The 17,953-nt window shown below is 39.7% G+C and overlaps 1 protein-coding gene across 16 annotated transcripts in view; it reads right to left on the minus strand.

Annotated features, from left to right (window-relative positions):
• The window catches only part of LIMCH1 (LIM and calponin homology domains 1), a 341,748-nt gene that overhangs the window by 148,524 nt on the left and 175,271 nt on the right, over window positions 1–17,953 (minus strand). Inside the window, exon 1 of one of the 16 annotated variants that reach the window (XM_009206736.4) lies at window positions 14,431–15,067. The exons of 14 other annotated variants lie outside the window; for them this stretch is intronic. The gene's annotated coding sequence lies outside the window, so the exon portion shown is untranslated. Of the gene's footprint in view, window positions 1–14,430; window positions 15,068–17,953 lie in introns of those variants that run through there. One more of the 16 variants, XM_021938401.2, reaches the window with a different exon arrangement.

Here is a 17,953-nt window from a genome sequence, read left to right on the forward strand (position 1 = left end):
AACTGAATCGTGGAGGCGGGTCTTTCCCATGCTGTTCTCCTGATAGTGAATAAGTCTCATAACAAGATCTGACGGTTTTACAAAGGGGAGTTCCCCTGCACACACTCTCTTGCCTGCTGCCATGTAAGATGTCCCTTGCTCTTCTGCCATGATTGTGAGGCCTCCCCAGCCATGTGGAACTGTTAGTCCATTAAACCTCTTTCCTTTATCAATGATCCAATCTTGGGTATATCTTTATTAGCAGCATGAGAACAGACTAATACACACAGAAAGCACTTTCTCCACTATAACAGGAATTGGCAAACTTTTTCTGAAAGGGCCAAATAGTACACATTTCAGGCTTTGTGGTCCATATGTTTTCTGTTGTATCTACTCTGCCACTGCGGTATGAAAGTAGCCATGGATACTACATAAATGAGTGAACATGGCTGTGTTCCAATAAAACTATATTTATAGACACTGAAATTAGAAATTCACTTAATTTCCATGTATTATGAAATATTCTTCTTTTATTTTTTTCCAACCATTTAAAGATATAAAAATTAATCTTATCCCACAGGCCATGAACAAAAGGGAGCAGGCTGGTTTGGGCCTGCAGGGTATAGTTCCTTGACCTTGGCTTCATACAAACACTCTAATTTCATCTCGTATTTGCATCCTTGAAGTGCTCAATGCCAGCAATACAGCCTACCCCTGGAAGATGTCCAGTATTGACCATTCGAACTTGATAAAATTAAGTGCTAACTTCATGATACAACTATATAAAGTAAAGCAAGCCTTACTAGTGTTATTCTGTCCTGAGCAACTCCTTTAGAAAAATTTAAGAATCATGCACTTGTTTGGAATGATCTCTGAGCTTAGCAATAGAAGGCAAGGCTGTTATAAATGTCCATAATTATGAAAGTTCAACTAAACTCATGAACTCTGTAGATATTGCTGGAAGGATGAAAGACATATTTCCCCTCACAGTCCATCTGTATTTTTACCTAATTACACAGCTGGCTTGACAATGACTTTAGAAACTTACTTTTCATCTTGAATGGGATCAATTTCCTATTATGGAGGAAGAAAGACAGAAAACATTCTGAATTTTTGGAATCAAAGAGTTAGTCTCCAATATGAATACCTATGAAAGGAATTTATTTTAAACCTAGATGTTAAGAATAACTTTCTTCCTCATGAGAAATTGACTATGTCTGATGGAAGCTAAAAGTTTTGTAATTAATCATATTTTCCTTTTAGCTGTGGCTGCCAGGAAACTCAGAGTAAAGTGTGTGCCTTGATTATAAAAATTATATTATCTTTTGGTTACACTGATATTTTCCATAGTCAAAGCTTTTACTTTTTCCCCCAACTATAACTTAATATTGTTATGTTTCAAGTCCTTTGTAGAATAAGAAGGGGTACCAATTAATTCATTAATTCTCTAATCTTAGTAAGTTTGCATTTCTACTCAGCAACACAATCAATCATGTTAGCAATACACTCATTCATATCAAGATGAGTCAAATGAATAATTTCTTTAAAATATCTCTTTTCGAGGCTGTCTTTCACTTCTCCATATGTTTCTGTTCTTCATCTGGCTGTTAGTTTTTTGTTGCCATGGCACTTAACATTTATACAAACAATAAAAAACAAGGAAACAGTTCCTGCCCACTTCCTGTCAACTCTTATCTGAATTTCAGGCCAAGTGGTGTATGATTGATTCCAACTTGGGGCACCCAGAGATGGTGAAATGAGATGGCCTTGAGCCGTTTACTCCAGAGCATTTTGAAAGTAGAAGGCTCTTTTTTTTTTTTTGGAGACAGAGTCTGCCACTCTGCCGCCCAGGCTGGAGTGTGATGGTCAGATCTCCAGCTCACTGCAGCTCCGCCTCCTGGGTTTCGCCATTCTCCTGCCTCAGCCTCCCAGTAGCTGGGACTGCAGGCCTGCCACCTGCAGCCGACTGGTTTTGTGACCCCGGTGAGGCGGGGGGTTTGCGTGTTGGCAGGATGGTCTTGATCTCCTGACCTGCAGTGATCCATGCAGTCTCGGCCTCTAAAGTGCTGGGATTACAGGCTTGAGCCACTGCGCCCGGCCAGAAGGCTCATTTTTTAAATACCTAGGAGAATAAAATGAGCTAAAGGGTATTCAGGTATTTTCCTGTGATTCAGTCAGCAGGTAATTACGATCCTGCTGCGGTGCTAAAGGTGTACCTGTTGACTGAATCAATAGGAAAAATACATACACACAATATAAAATTAACCCATTAGATTCTATATCAAATTTTGAGTCTCACCTTGTAAACAGGGCAATTAATTTTTAAATAGCAGCATGAGGGAGAGTGGGCATAAGAAATGGCAGCCACACTGAGGATACTGGGGGTGAAGCCTGCCGTCTCTTACAATTTGGGTACATGGCCAAGTTTTATTGTTACGTTGGTACAAAAGTAATTGTGGTTTTTGCCATTACTTTTCATTTTGCCATTACTTTTAATGGCAAAAACCACAATTACATTTGCACAAACCTAATATTTCAGACAGCATTCTTTGAAATATAAGACAAATCCAACAGAAACTAGATTAAACTGTAATATCTTAATAACAAAGAATCTATCTACATATAAATCATGTGTTGATTACAAAGTTATTTCTATCTGTTTCTTCAAGTAAATCTAGCAAAATTTCTATCTTATATGCTTAAAAAAATTAACGAACAGAAAGCAAAAGTATCCTTCTTTTTAAAACATGCTGTACTTCGCTTATCACTAACCCACAAGATACGTGTGAGAGAAGTAAGAAATCCACTCTGGTCTTGGAACACGGTGGTTAGGAGCCAAGCTTAGGTTTGATCCCCAGCTCTGTCATACGCTAGCTGGGTAATTTTGGCTAAACAGTTTAGCTTCATTGCACTTGGTTTCTTCATTTTTTAAGTGAGGGTACTATTATATCCTTCCTAGTGCTACTGTAGAGAGAAAAAGAAAAAGTAAAGTCCTTAGGAATGTTATATAATAAAATGACTAAGGGCAAGGGCAAGGCATCAGCCTCCTGGGTTCAGTTTCTGGCTCTATGCCTCACCAAGTACATACCCATGAGCCTGGACTTCACTGAATGTCTCAGTTTCCTTATCTGTAAAAGGAGGACACTAGTTTCATCTACTTTGTTGGGTTACTGTGAGGAGTAAAGAATAGAAATAAAGTGCTTAGCACATGGTGAGCACAAACTAACCATTAACTATTATTAGATTAATATCTGGCATATTGTAGGTACTAAATAAATGGTAGTTAATATTAACAGGCCCGGCAGTGGCTCATATGCCTGTAATCCCAGCACTTCTGGGAGACCAAGGCAGGAAGGTTGCTGGAGCTTGGGAGTTTGAGACCAGCCCGGGCAACACAGTGAGACCCAGAGTCTTTTTAAAAAAATTAACAGTAGGGGACAAAATGAGAAAGAAGAGAAACCATGAGTGTTCACAGGTAGAAAGGTCTTAGGAATCATTCTGTTTCATCTTTCACTCAACAAACGAGACAACTAAGGACTAAAGCAACAGAAAGTACCCTGCCCAAAGCCCCTCAGCTCTGGAGGCAGAGCCAGCTCTGCAACCCAGCTCTTTGCGCCTCCAGTCCAATGTTCTTGGCCTGAAACCGCACTGCATACTTAGTCCTCCTGCCTCTAGGGGTGATGGAATTATAATGGAAACCAGTTTTTCACGACTCTTCTCCAAAAAGGAAAAAACGAGATGGGGATTTAGGAGTTGGAACAAGGTGAGAGCAGCCATTGGCAAAGAGACAAAATTGAATACTGCTTCTCGATATTTGGAACATATATCTGGAAGGCATCAGGATTCCATTTTTGGTGAAACTGGCCAAGGGTTTATAAATTAAAAATATAACCATAGGAAATAAGAATGACTTGGGGAATTATGGACTGATCAATTACACTTTGGAATAGGGCCAGTTGATGGTGTCATTAATCAAACAAAACAGTCCAACTTTTTGAATAACAGAAAACTGACTGAACAACTAAAGAGATTAGTTTAGTAAGGCTCTCCTCTTTGCCCCCGCTCCACCAAAAACCTTACTAAACTAATAGTATTTCTTAAAATGAGTTGAGTGAGATAAAATGGTTGTGAAAATACTTTAGAGGAAGAAACTATTCAGAGTACTTAGTTCAACACTCTCATTTTACAAATGAGAAACAGAAATGAAGAAAGCAAATCACTGGCTCAAATTGACTTGGCTAGTGTAATTTCAGGGCCTCATGGTAAGATTATGGATTAAAGTGTAAGCCTTAAACAAAGGATAGAGATAAACAGAAGAAGTACAATGATCTGTATCATTGAAGAAGTATCCATCACCATTCACTTAGACTTTATAATGTGCCAGGCAACATGCTACGTTGATCCATATGCCTTTATTCCTCACAAATTAATGAGTTAAGTACTATTACTATGCCATTTAATAGATGGGAAAATAGAGGTTCAGGGAAGAATAGGAATGACATTAACACCTGTACCAGCACCATTACTACAGTCATCTTTTTCTGAGCACATACCATGCACTAGGTAAATGTACTCATTGTTTTATATATATATATACACACACATATATTATATGTTATAAAACATTATATATATTTATAATGTATATTATATTGTATTCATTTATAATGTGTATATATGTATGTTTATATTTTATATATTTATATATTATTTATGTATATATTTATAATGTATATGTATATATTATATATGTATATATGTATACTATTATACATTGATATAATATACATATGTCTGTATGTATCTGTATATATTATGTATGCATATATATTCATAATATCTGTATATTTTATTATATATATTAGCTCATTTAATCCTTACAATGGTCTTCTATGGTCAGTAGTATAGTTAATCATTTTATAGATGAAAACATGTGAAACTTAGAGTAAAATTAAATTATTAGCCCAAGGTCACCCTGGGCTGGGAAGTGGCTAAGACACGGGATGAAGCTGGGCCTCTGCAGTTGATATCTTTAAGAATAAAAAGCTCACGCCTGTAATCCCAGCACTTTGGGAGGCCAAGGCGGGCGGATCACGAGGTCAGGAGATGGAGACCATCCTGGTTAATACGGTGAAACCCCGTCTCCACTAAAAAATACGAAAAATTAGCCGGGCATGGTGGCGGGCGCCTGTAGTCTCAGCTACTCGGGAGGCTGAGGCAGGAGAATGGCGTGAACCTGGGAAGCGGAGCTTGCAGTAAGCAGAGATCGTGCCACTGCACTCCAGCCTGGGTGACAGAGCAAGACTCCATCTCAAAAAAAAAAAAAAAAGAATAAAAAGCACAGGAAGACAGATACCACATGATCTCACTTATATGTGGAATCTAAAAAAGGCAAACTCATAGAGGTAGAGAGTAGAATGGGGGTTACTGGAGGCTGAGGAGGAGGTAAGGGGTAGGTAGAGAAAGGTGACATATTAGTCAAAGCACATGAAATTCCAGTTAGACAGGAGGAGTATGTTCTAGTGATCTATTAGACAGCATAGCGACTACAGCGGATAACAATATATATGTCAAAACTGTGTGAAGAGTAGATCTTAAATGTTCTCACCACAAAGAAATAAGTCACCACAAAGAATAAGTCGACAGACATGTTAATTAGCCTGATTTGATCATTCCACACTGTATAGACATCATAAGAGCACCTCATCACCTTGTACCCCAGAAATATATATAATTATTACTTGTCAATTAAAAATAAAATAAACATTGTTTACAAAAAAGGATAATAGGAAGAAGAAGATGTAAAGAAAAATCTCCATTTGCAAATCTTTGACCCTTCCAGTAATAAAGAACTGACAGGGAAATAGCTCTCTCTGTCTCAATCTCGGTCTCAACCTCTCTCTCTTTTTCTCTCTCTTGCTTGTCTCTCTCCCTCTCCATATATACATATATATGTAGGTGTGTAGAATCCTTGGCATTTCTGTGGCTAATGGAACACTGAAATGAGCTAGGGGAAGAATGGGGCTTACCTAGGAGAGTAATTTTTGCTCCTATTGTACTAAAGCTCATTACTATTTTAGTGCCATAATCTATCACAGGGGAAGCAACACATTCATTGCCTGGAATAACATGCTAAGTGGAACAGAGAATCAGGTAAGAAAATAGTGTGGTTAAAGCATTTGAAAGACTTAGGAACAAAGAGATGGGATGATGGGGCTAAAGAAGAATAAAAAAGAAAGTTGAGGGAAAAAAACCACATTGATTTCATTCTATAGATAGACAAGTGTAACAGAACAACAAACAGTTATCCAAGGATTATTTTTATTTAAAAAAATACAGGCTGGGCACGGTGGCTCATGCCTACAATCCCAGCACTTTGAGAGGCCAAGGGAGGCCAAGGGAGGCAGATCACTTGAGCTCAGGAATTTGAGACCAGCCTGGCCAACATGGTGAAACCCCATCTCTACTAAAATTACAAAAATTAGCTGGGCATGGTGGCACACGCCTGTACTCCCAGCTACTCGGGAGGCTGAGGCAGGAGAATTGATTGAACCAGGGAGGTGGAGGTTGCAGTGAGCTGAGATCACACCACTGCACTCCAGCCTGGGTGACAGAGTGAGACTCCATCTCAAAAAAAACAACAGCAACAAAAAAACAGACCAATGAAGGCTTCTTTCTACTCTACATGGAAGGCAGTTTTCTATTTCTATAACATATTATTTACTCCTATAACAATATATCATCAAATGTCTGCTTAGAAATCAGTTGACAGAGCCTGGGAAATCTTGATGAATGAATAAACAGGTAGACCAAGCAGAAACAATTTGTTTTCATAAAGCATTCACCCCATTGTTAATATTTCATATTGGCAAATTTAACCAACCTAACAGTTGGACCATGTAAACTATGGCCAAAAAAAAAAAAAAAAAATTAACTGCCAAGTATGAAATGAAATGGATATCCTTAACCGAACATATTAATATTTTGTCTTCCAATTGCTTAAATACATAAGCTCTGCATTGACTTGACTTTTAAAAAAGTTAAACCTATGACTTTTTTAATGAATACTTTCTGATCAGCCATGAGATGATCACTCAATCATTTATTGATTAAATAACCATGTAATAAAACATCAGGTAGTTCCAACAACCCTACAACTCAAGTTGCTACAGTGCCTTTTCAGGAATGAGTAAGGAGCCTGTTAACTATGTTGGGGGGAGGATGTAAAAGCGGTTGTCAATGTCAATATTAAGTTTAGAGCCAGATAATAGGGTAACTGCCTGATCACCCTTGCTGTGATTTTCTAGTAAAGCTCTTTGTCTTCCAATCCTGCTGATCACTGCCCTTCACTTTCCACAGTAACTCTCCCCTCATACTGACAAACAGGAAAAAACCATTCAAGTCCTTTCTTACATAATGTGTTTTTTTGCAGGAGATCCAGAACTCAAAGATCCTTGATGCTTTTTATCAATTCCACTAAACGTCAAGGACAGGAAATAAAAATATTTTTCTCTTCCGACTCAAACACAATACCCCTTTGTGAAGCTGCTAAAAATCTAGAGATAGCCAATCAGGGAAAATTTTCAGGTGAGCGATAGGCATCAAAATATTTCATTTTTGCTAAAAATATCTCTAAGTTTTTCTTAGCATTCCAACAGCTCACATCGCACTGAATTTGAGTACGATGAACAAAATCTGTTTTACCCTTGTACTGGCAGTGACTCTGAGGTTATACAAAGGAGTCAAAGTAGCCTGTCCTATGACACTGAAGTCCCTTGTAGGCATTTGCCAGTTCAGAGCAGTTCTTTTCAGAATGGAAACAGGTAAGATGGCAAAGGGAAGAGAGATCAATGCAAAATTCTGTATCTTCATTACTTGGCAACTGGAGTTTCAATCAAGGACCCAAGAGGTAACTTAGGCAAGTGGGGGAGTCCCTGAAGGCTAAACCCATGACAGCAAAGCTTGTGTAGCCCTCAGCAGCTGCCCCAGCACAGATAAATTGAGGCTTCCTGGAAAGCACAAGCATCCTAATGGCAGTAGGGCTGATCCAGTGTCCAGAGGGAAACGTAGTGGCAACAGAAGACACGTGTGGTCTGGGGTAGGCTTTGATGTCGCAGCTCCACAGCAACAGAGACACATGAGAAAAGATCAAAATAGAAGAACAACCCAGCCTTGCTTGGAGAGGAGGTTGAATGGAATGGAATAACTAGGTGACTAGGTAATAGAAAACCAGGTAACTAGGTAATGGAATAACTAGGGAATCACTGTGCACCTGGAGTTTCTGGGCTCTTCTCTACTCTGCAGGCTTCTCCCCAACACATCAGAGGCCTCCCAGACTCAACTGCTCCCCTCAACAGGAGCAGAAAATAGACGACAGCTACATTTTCTTCAAGTCTTGCCAAGAAAAACCTTGCAGGGTTAAGAACACAAAAGGCTTCAAATATCTTGCTACTGAGGTTCTTTCTTATAAGTTTCAGTGTATACCCACACACAGAGTGTGAAGAAAATTCACTTTGATTCAAAGGGTTCAAGAATGTTCACAGTCTTTCGAGGAGTCACTATGTTTTTAAACTCTTTCAGCAGCTCTATTTGTGCTCAAAAGAGTCATAGATGTATTTAATAGCAGTTTATCTTTCAGTTGGCCCATTACAAGCTGGAGCATAACATGTAAAGCATCCAGCATAATCATAGGTTTGGAATTGAGAAGGCTCAGGGCAGGGGGGAATGGGTGGGGAGTCTGAAATATAAAGACAAAGAGTTTGTCGTGTTATTTGCTGCAGGGAAGCATGTCCATAGGTGAAAAGGTTGAATTTCAGATAAAAATACAGAAGTAAACATCTGGAGAAGAAAGATTTTCATAGCAGGTTTATGAACATTCTCCTAAAAATCCATCGCCCATGGAAAGAAACAACTAGGGTCTGTGGAGCAACGGGGTGAAAACGAACATTCACTTAAGATACAGTAACATCTTTCTACCAAGTGATAAAAACCTATCACAAAATAAATACACACCACATGTGCTCCATAAAAGTATAACACAGAGGCACCTTTGTTTTTTTTAACAGAAACCTGGCCAAGATGTGAAGACCCAGACTGTGGTGCTACGTTTGGGACTCAGAGGTCTGACACAGGAGCTGAGACTCAGACCAAAGAATTAAGATAGTAACAACATGTTGTCAATTAATCATGCTCATAAGGTAGTCAAAATGACCGTGAGGACACATTTCAGTCTATCGGATAGTATGCCAGCTTTTATTCTTGTGCTCAAAGACAAAGAAGAAAGCTTTAACTTGGTGCAATATGGGCCGAAAGTTAAGTTGTCATATACATTAAACTCAGCCTACAGTCTTACTTGAGTAAATTTCATGAAAAAATACAATTTTCTTAAATGTAAGTTATGTTAGGGAAAAAACAGTATATCCACAGGAGCCCAAAGATGTCCCTAACAATACACTCAAACATATTTCATGTATTTTATGTTTTTATGTTTAAATGTATAAATATAAATTAACATATTTCTATTAAAATTCATAAAATATATATGTACATTTATAATATAAATTAAATACCTTTAGCTGAGTTAGACATTCTATGCCCTGAAGGACACCAGTTATTTTAGGAACAAATACTCTTTATTGAGGAAGAAAGTGCTGGATCCACCAATGGAATGAACACCCACATCTGTTAGACATAGTTCAATGTGTTACTTTCTTCCCCACAAATCGCAAGTTTGTGCAATTAGCTTTCATCAAATCAACATATTAGTCACCAAAAAACACGCTGATGAAAACAAAGACAGGCTAGTTGCTTATTTCTTGAAAGTGAATAGTTCCTTTGGCCATTATATAAGGTAATCAGTTTTGCCAGCATCAAAACAGATAATGCTTTAAAAATAATGTGAGGACAATGTTATAATTTTTTTAGTTCTTATTTTCACTTTAATGGCATTGACTCATATAAGCACTATATAGCAAGTTGTTCTCTCTTACTATAGATACCTACACTTACATACATGTAAGACCGTCCTCTAACTTCAGGAAATACTGACGTCAAGATCCCTGGCAGTATGGAAGCTGCTGTGATGGGATGGATTCTGGAAACAATTGAAATATTAGCATGGAATAAACTTCATAAATGCTTATCTTAAGGGAGTGTTGGCAGAAGCAAGGAAAATGGGTCAACTTCAGGAAATAGCATAGCCTATTTAATGGCAAAAAAATCAAGAAGCAAAATGGTGTTCAGTTGCTGGTAAATCAGTTTTCTCTTTCTAACAAGTTTATTTATATCAATTTTTCTCTTCTTCCTATAAGGAAGGTAGTTTTTCCTTCAAGTTTTTACCATTAAATTCACACATTTAAATTTTTTTAGTCCTTAATTACCCTGATTGAGTAATTTGAGAGCAGAATCCTCTGGCCATTAGGGAAAAAAAAAGAAAGAAAGAAAGAAAAACATATGTCCAAAAATTCCCTAAGCTTCTCCATATTCCTAAAAACAAAATGTAACACTAGCAGTGTAAATAAAATCAATACATTGAGAACTCCTAAGGCTGGTTCTCAGTGGAACCAGCCACTCCATTCTTAGTGGAATGAAAACCTGAAATGGAAACGGGGAAGATGAAATGAGATTCTATCTAAAAAGACTCCAGCAGATTGAGGGCTAGTGTGAAAATCCCAGGATGTGTAATGAGGGGAGGGGAGTAAGTTCTATGGTCAGAGCTCCCATCCATCCCAGAGTGGCCCAGAAGAAGCCAGGCAAACACAGACCCTGTCCACATCGCTGCTCTACCACAAGCATGGCTGAGTTCAGCTTTTCAGATGTCAGACCTGGGGTCAGCCCAAGGAGGGGCTCAGAAACCACAGCGACTTTTCAAGTTGTGTCCTTTATGGTATTTGCAGGGAAAGAGCCAACAATAGCCAAGGGGCTGTTTACCAAAGTCATTCTCCAGCACCTCCCACAGAAATGCCTGTGGAAATCACTGCCAAAGCTTACATGGGAATCAAACAGAAGGAACAGAGCACAGCCATGTAAAACATGCCCCAGTCATTTCGTAAGCTCTGTTTCTTCACAGATGGCTGCTGTGGAAGAAATGACTGCTTACAGAAAACAGAGATCCAAAAAATTAATCCACCACTGGGATGAAAGCAGGATGAAAAATGATTCCATTCTATAATTCACATTGGTGATTTACCAGGTCTAGGCTATAAGACATCTAGGGATAAAACTGCTACTCAAAAGCAGATCTGGCAAAGGTGAGAGAACGGTGTGAAGGGCAGGTACTGTTGAAGACTCTAGAGTCAAAAAAGGACTCACCAAATTAAAACAGAATGTTCCACAGACCATCTAAGCCAGATGGGAGTTGGTAGCTCATACATACCCTGGTATTTCCAAGAGATGGGAGACTCCAGGCTCTGAAAGGGACCAAACACAAGCTCACCTGCTGTGGCAGTACCCACAGCTGAAAAGAGAGGATGCCAAAGGAATCCAGCCTTCCTGAATCTATACTCCCAAGGTTGGGCTTTGGGACTCTGAGGGTCTAATAAGTTAAGGCTCTTATTTTATATCATTACAACAACTGCTTTGGTTCTTTCACTCTTTCACTACTTAATGTGCTTCTTTACATTTCGCAGGTTGATGATACATCACTGCTTTGGATTTCCCTTCAGTTTCATGGTTCAGTCCAATGACCATGTCTACATTTCTTTCACTGCCTTTATACTGCTGTACAGTTAGACTTCGTCTGCCACTCTATACACACACAAATCTCTCCCTACTTCCTTACCCCTCGTTCCCTGTTGGGAGCTAAGTTTGAAGCTTCATCCTTCTAGATCCACTCAACATTCCTTTTTAAAAGGTAGAGAACAAGGAATGTAGCAGCTGTGTTCGCTGAACCATTGAATTCACAGTGCCCAGCAGCCCTCGAGAGTCAACTGCAGCGTCCATCAGGGCAAGGACTGACAGTTTGTTTCAACACTGAATATGGTTAGTACCTGGCAAGGAGCAGGAGTTCAATAACTCGTGGCAATAATTTGTCATCATTTTCCCCCTGAAATCCATTTTATTACTCTTTTTTTTTTTTTTTTTTCTTTTCATGTTAGAGTGCAGTGGTGCGATATGGGCTCACTGTAACCTCCACCTCCCAGGTTCAAGCGATTCTCCTGCCTCAGCCTCCTGAGTAGCTGGGATTACAGGTGCCCACCACCATGCCCAGCTAACTTTTGTATTTTTAGTAGAGACAGGGTTTCGCCACATTGGTCAGGCTGATCTCAAACACTTGACTTCAGGTGATCCACCCGCCTCAGCCTCCCAAAGTGCTAGGATTACAGGCATGAGCCACCATGTCTGGACCATTTTATTCTTTTATTCTCAAATTATTCTCTCTATAGGACAGTAGAAGGTTTAAACATCACTGAATCATGGTTTAGGGAATTATTCCACCTAAAAGGCAGGGCCAAAATCTCAAAGGGTCCCAAATTTATCCCAATAGCCAAAGTTCCTCCTCCTCTTTCTCCTTCTTTTCCTACTCCTACTTTTCTTCTTCTTCATATCTTGAACCACATGACAAGAAAAAAATATCTATACTCTTTACCCATGTTAATTAATTTACTCTGCATGAAAACCATATAAGGTAGTTACTATCTTACGTCCATTTTTACAGACAAGGAAACAAATGATTGTGCTGCGTGCCAAAGATCAGCACACAACTGAGAAGCTGCCAATCCAGGATTTGAACTCAGGCCGTCTCACTCCAGAATGTCAGCTCCCAGCTGCCCTGCATACTACGTCCTGAAGGAGAGCTGTCAAGAAGGCCAACTGAAGCCTGTGCGGAACAGTATCCTGGCCATTCATTTCCCAAATATTTATTGAGTGCCTACTATATACCAGGTGCAGGGAATGCCCCCAACAGCCATGGTCACTGCTCCTATCTAGTCAACATTCCTGTTGCTTTCCTAATCACCATTTGTTATAGCTCCCAGAGAGTAAGCATGCTGAATCCATTAGAAAAGGAAACTCAAGAGTGAGTTCTTCTTCCATATCTTTATCCTTTCAACTTTCTTATTATAGAAAGCAATTGCCACTCCTCCCAGCATTAGCTGGGACTCCAGCAAGAACCAGCTGGGACTATGTAGCAGCCTGGAATGCATAGTTATGGAACTAAATGGAAATGGGAAAATGAATACAATGATGCCAGGAAGTCCCTCTCTGCCCGATGATTAGATTGAGGAGATGCAAAGGCAGCTATAAGGAGAGTGGCTTATTCTTGCCCTTTCTTCCCTTGGGAAGGTCTTCAAAATTGGAGGAGTTAACGGCTGCCCAGTCACCTTCTAGTCACCTTACAGAGAGAGCAGGAGAGCAGAGTGGCACATACCCTCAGGCAGGATTCCTGAGTCAAAGGCCGGCTGCTGACACTTGCAGCCTCTCGGTTTTATTTGACCTTCACCTTGTGCAGAACCCACCCCGTGCAGTACAGGACAAACCCCTTTTCCCAGGGCTGCTGAATCAGCCACACTGGGAGTTGGGGGAGAGAAGTTTCAGACTCCTGAGACATTTGGTCTATTCAGCACCATGAAGGAAATGGCCGTAGCTCAGTGAGAGAATCAAAATCAGGAGCTGGCTGAATAAAGGTGATAAAAATAGATTTTCCGACTCCACAAGATGAATCATTTTGCCATGGGGATTCGCCAGGTTCTATTTCAACCTGGTTTTCAACCCAGTCTCATAAATTTGGCTAAGGAAAATTTTCTTCCCCTGGATAACCAGTGCCATGGAGCGTTTAGCATTCAGACAGGTCTGACGGGATTTTATGACACAATTGTCCAGAAATAACCCCCATTCCTTTCCTGGCCTGCAGTAAATAGTGACTTTGAAGGACAAGGACTAAGTGGGCAAGGCTGGAGACGCAGCCCTTCCCTCCAGACTCCTCCCTGCCTCCCCAGTGTCCTCCTCACTTCTTTCCATCCTCATTTTAAGATACGGAAGTTTTTAAAAAGCAAAGGGGTCCGTAGAGTCAGGAGCAGAATGTGGCCGGGGCTCAGGTGAAGCAGCTCCCCCATGAATGCAGCCACATCTCCCCCATGACACCAAGTGCTGCTGGACCACATCTTAAAAATGTAGCTAAGTTGCTTTTCATTCTCAAAATTCTCAAAAATCCCTTTTATTTTGACTAAACTAATAGAGTTATGTGTCTTCTACCACATACCGGAAAATAAAAAACAATGCTTTCCTTAGGGAATTTAAAGGGGGAAAAGCTTAATTAAAAGCAACAGGTGCTAACAGTTATCAAAGGACAAGATGAATCCACAGGAAAGTAATTTTCATATTATTTTCGCCATACTAATAAGTGAATAAAAAGTAACTTTTGTTTTAAACCAAGTTTTAAAGTCTAAATAGCTTCCTTCTTTCCATCATGGATACCCCTAAGCATCTATATTTTATACAACGTATTTTACTTACCCCCACTTGTCCTCACACTCCACAATGAACTCCAGCCGACCCACTCTGGGAGATGGGAGGGGCATGTCTCCTGTGTGCTCCTAGTCAGCCCCAGCACGGCAGCCGAAATGCCCTTACATTTCCTTTCCCAAAACAGTCGTCACCACTGCCAACCCTGCTCTGTCCACAAGCAGGCTGCAGTGGCTGAAATGCTGATGCAGTGAAAGGGAACTGGAAGACAGCTGATTGCCACACCTATTGGAGAGGGAGGCGGAGAAGCCCGTTCCCTCTGAGGAAGGGGAATGGCATCTTCAGAGGTAGAGATGCCAAGATTGGAATTCTGCAGAGAGCTTTGTGTCAGCCACTAGCACACAGTAGGTTTGCAGTACTGTCAGGAAATCTGGATCTGGAAAAAGCACCCAAGTGGGACCTGAGGAACAAAGACTCAAGTCCCAACTCTGAAACAAAGTTGCTGCCTGACTCCAGGCAAGTTACCGCTTTCTGGTCTCAGTTTCCTTGTTTGTAAAATAATAGTGTTTCAAAAAGTAAATCTCCAAGTGGCTTCTAGTTCTGAGATTCCAAGGCCCTGCTAATGTTCATGAGCATAATAAGTAGTAAATTACCATTTATTGAAAACATCCTGGCCGGGCACGGTGGCTCAAGCCTGTAATCCCAGCACTTTGGGAGGCTGAGGCGGGTGGATCACGAGGTCAGGAGATCGAGACCATCCTGGCTAACATGGTGAAACCCCATTTCTACTAAAAATACAAAAAACTAGCCAGGCGTGGTGGCAGGTGCCTGTAGTCCCAGCTACTCGGAGGCTGAGGCGGGAGAATGGTGTGAACCCGGGAGGCGGAGCTTGCAGTGAGCCGAGATCCTGCCACTGCACTCCAGCCTGGGCAACAGAGCGAGACTCCGTCTCAAAAAAAAAAAAAAAAGAAAGAAAAGAAAACATCCTGTGTACTATCTATCATATTAGGTATTTTATGTATATCATCTCATTTAATCCCAGAATACTGAGATGGGATTTATCAACCCCATCTTATAGATGAGGAAACTGGTAAACTCACTCCATGAATCCCCATGAAAATAAAGGATCATCATATCCATTCAGTGTTTTGAATTTAAACAGAGGCATTCAATCTTTGTGCCTGAAATTGAGATGACATCTGAGAATGGAATTTCTGCACTGCTGGGAGATTAATGTGTTTACAGTCCTCTGCTGGTATAATTCCGAGGTACTAGTATTTATGGTTATGGCTGTTCATGCTACTGCAAAATCCATTTTCCACCTGTTGCTTTTTATTAAACCTCCCTAAAGGACATGAAATATTTCTTTCTGCAGATTCTAAAAACAGGATGCTGAAATATGTGAGCAGAAGCATCGTGTGCGGAGTTACCATTTGGAATTTTCAAATGCTATAAAACACAATGTTTACAACCAATTCATCATTTATAAAAGTTTATTGGATTAATATGCCAATGGACTCACTGGTATCCCGCCATTTATTGATACGAATACATCAAGCGGTAGGCTGACATTTAATATTTATTAATAACTTCTGTATTTCTTTGTCTATTTCATAGTTTCCTTGCATTATGCTCTTTTATCTTTATTGTCATTCATCCTATTTTAAGTTAACTTTTTATTTTAGAATAGTTTTAGATTTATAGAAAGCTACAAAGATAATATGCAGAGTTTCAGTATAAGTCATGTCTTACATCTTACATTCCTATGGTACATTTATCACAGTTAATGGTTAAACACTGGTACGCTACTATTAACTAAATCTATGCTTTATTTGGATTTCATTAGTTTTTCCCTAATACGTGTTTTCTGTTTTAAGATCCCATCTAGAATGCCATATGATATTTAAGCATTATGTCTCCTTAACTTTTTCTGGACTTCCCTTGTTTCTCAGACGTGCCTTGCTTTTGATGGCCTTGACAGTTTTGAAGAATACTGGTCGGGTATTTTATAGAATATCCTTCAATTTAGGTTTGTCTGATATTCTTTCCATGGCTGGAGATACAGATTTTTGTGAGGAAAAAGTACCATTCTTTTAACCCTGAGGGAAAAGAGGGAAAGGACCACTCCTATAACATTATATCGATCATCCCATTTTTTAATGTTATGTTTAAGTTCAATCAAAACCTTAAACTGAATATAGTTAAATTATAGAAAGGAAAAATTAGATATCAAGCTACTCAGGAATCTAGTATTTTATACTGTGGACAGAGTGACAGAGAGGAATTAATTTTTGCACCCATTTGAGATGAAGGTAGACCTAAGATTCTAGCAGAAAGCCAGCTAATTACAAGAGAGGTGACTAGTGAGTTCTTTTGAAACGCTTGCCAAGGCAAACTTCCTATAAAAACAATCCAGAGGAAGGCACGTTTTAAGAGAAGTGCTGTTTCAGCCTAGCATGGTCTCCTCTTTCAAATGATACTTTCATATATTTGGTGGTATTTTTTTCCTGTTGTCAAACAATAAAATCCCTATAAACTTGGGTTTGGAATACATGCTAAGAATTAGTTCCACAGAAAGTTATCCTCTAGGTAAGTTATAACTATGGAAAAAAAGAAGTCAGACTTCGGCTGAAATATGTGTTTCCTGCTATTATATATTTTTTGCTCACAGTTTGTAATTGAAGGTCTATTCCTAAGGGAAAAAAGTGAGGAACTGATGTAATGTCACAAATTCTGCTAAACGCTGCTCAACGAAAGATAAGGGAGAACAAGTGGTTTCTTTCTTCAAAGAATGGCTTTTTTTTTTTTTCGGGAACAGGAAAGGGAAAAAAAAATGAAGGGGGGAAAAAAGTTTTACAGCACTGCTATATATAACCTTCCACTTCGGCAGAGACACAGAATAATTATGGAAACAAATTTGGAAAAATAGTTTGTGGTGCAGAAAGAGGATATTAGACTTCAGCTAGCAAGTCTAGGCATTCAAAACACATGTGAATAAGAATTTAAGGGCTTAGCTGGCTAACCCACTGTTATGGGCTAAATTGTCTCCTCCTCCCTCCCCCAATTCATATCTTGAACTCCTAACCCTTTCTAACTCAGAATGTGACTGTAGTGACTATAAGGAGGTCATTAAGTTATATGAGGTCATCTGAGGGGGCCCTAATCCAATATGACAGTGTCCTTATAAAAAGGCAAAATACGGACACAGATACATACAGGGGAAAGACCATGTGGAGATGCAGGGAGAAGGCAACCATCTGCGAGCCAAGGAGACAGGCCTTAGAACAAACCCACTCTGCTCACACCTTGATCTCAGACTTCTAACCTCCAGAATTGACAGAATACATTTCTATTATTTAAGCCACCCAATCTGTGGTACTTTGTTATGGCCATCAGAGCAAACGAATACACTCATCTAGTACTAAGAATGAAATATCAGGGTTAGTATAAGAGAGGCTGCAGGGTACAAGATGGGGTGGACATGATATCTCAATGAATTGTCAATTATATGAAAATCTTTCTTTTTTATTTTTTGTGACAGGGTCTCACTCCCATCACCCAGGCTGGAGTCCAG

The sequence above is a fragment of the Papio anubis genome, chromosome 3 (genome assembly GCF_008728515.1).
Source record: "Papio anubis isolate 15944 chromosome 3, Panubis1.0, whole genome shotgun sequence".
Lineage (NCBI taxonomy): Eukaryota > Metazoa > Chordata > Mammalia > Primates > Cercopithecidae > Papio > Papio anubis.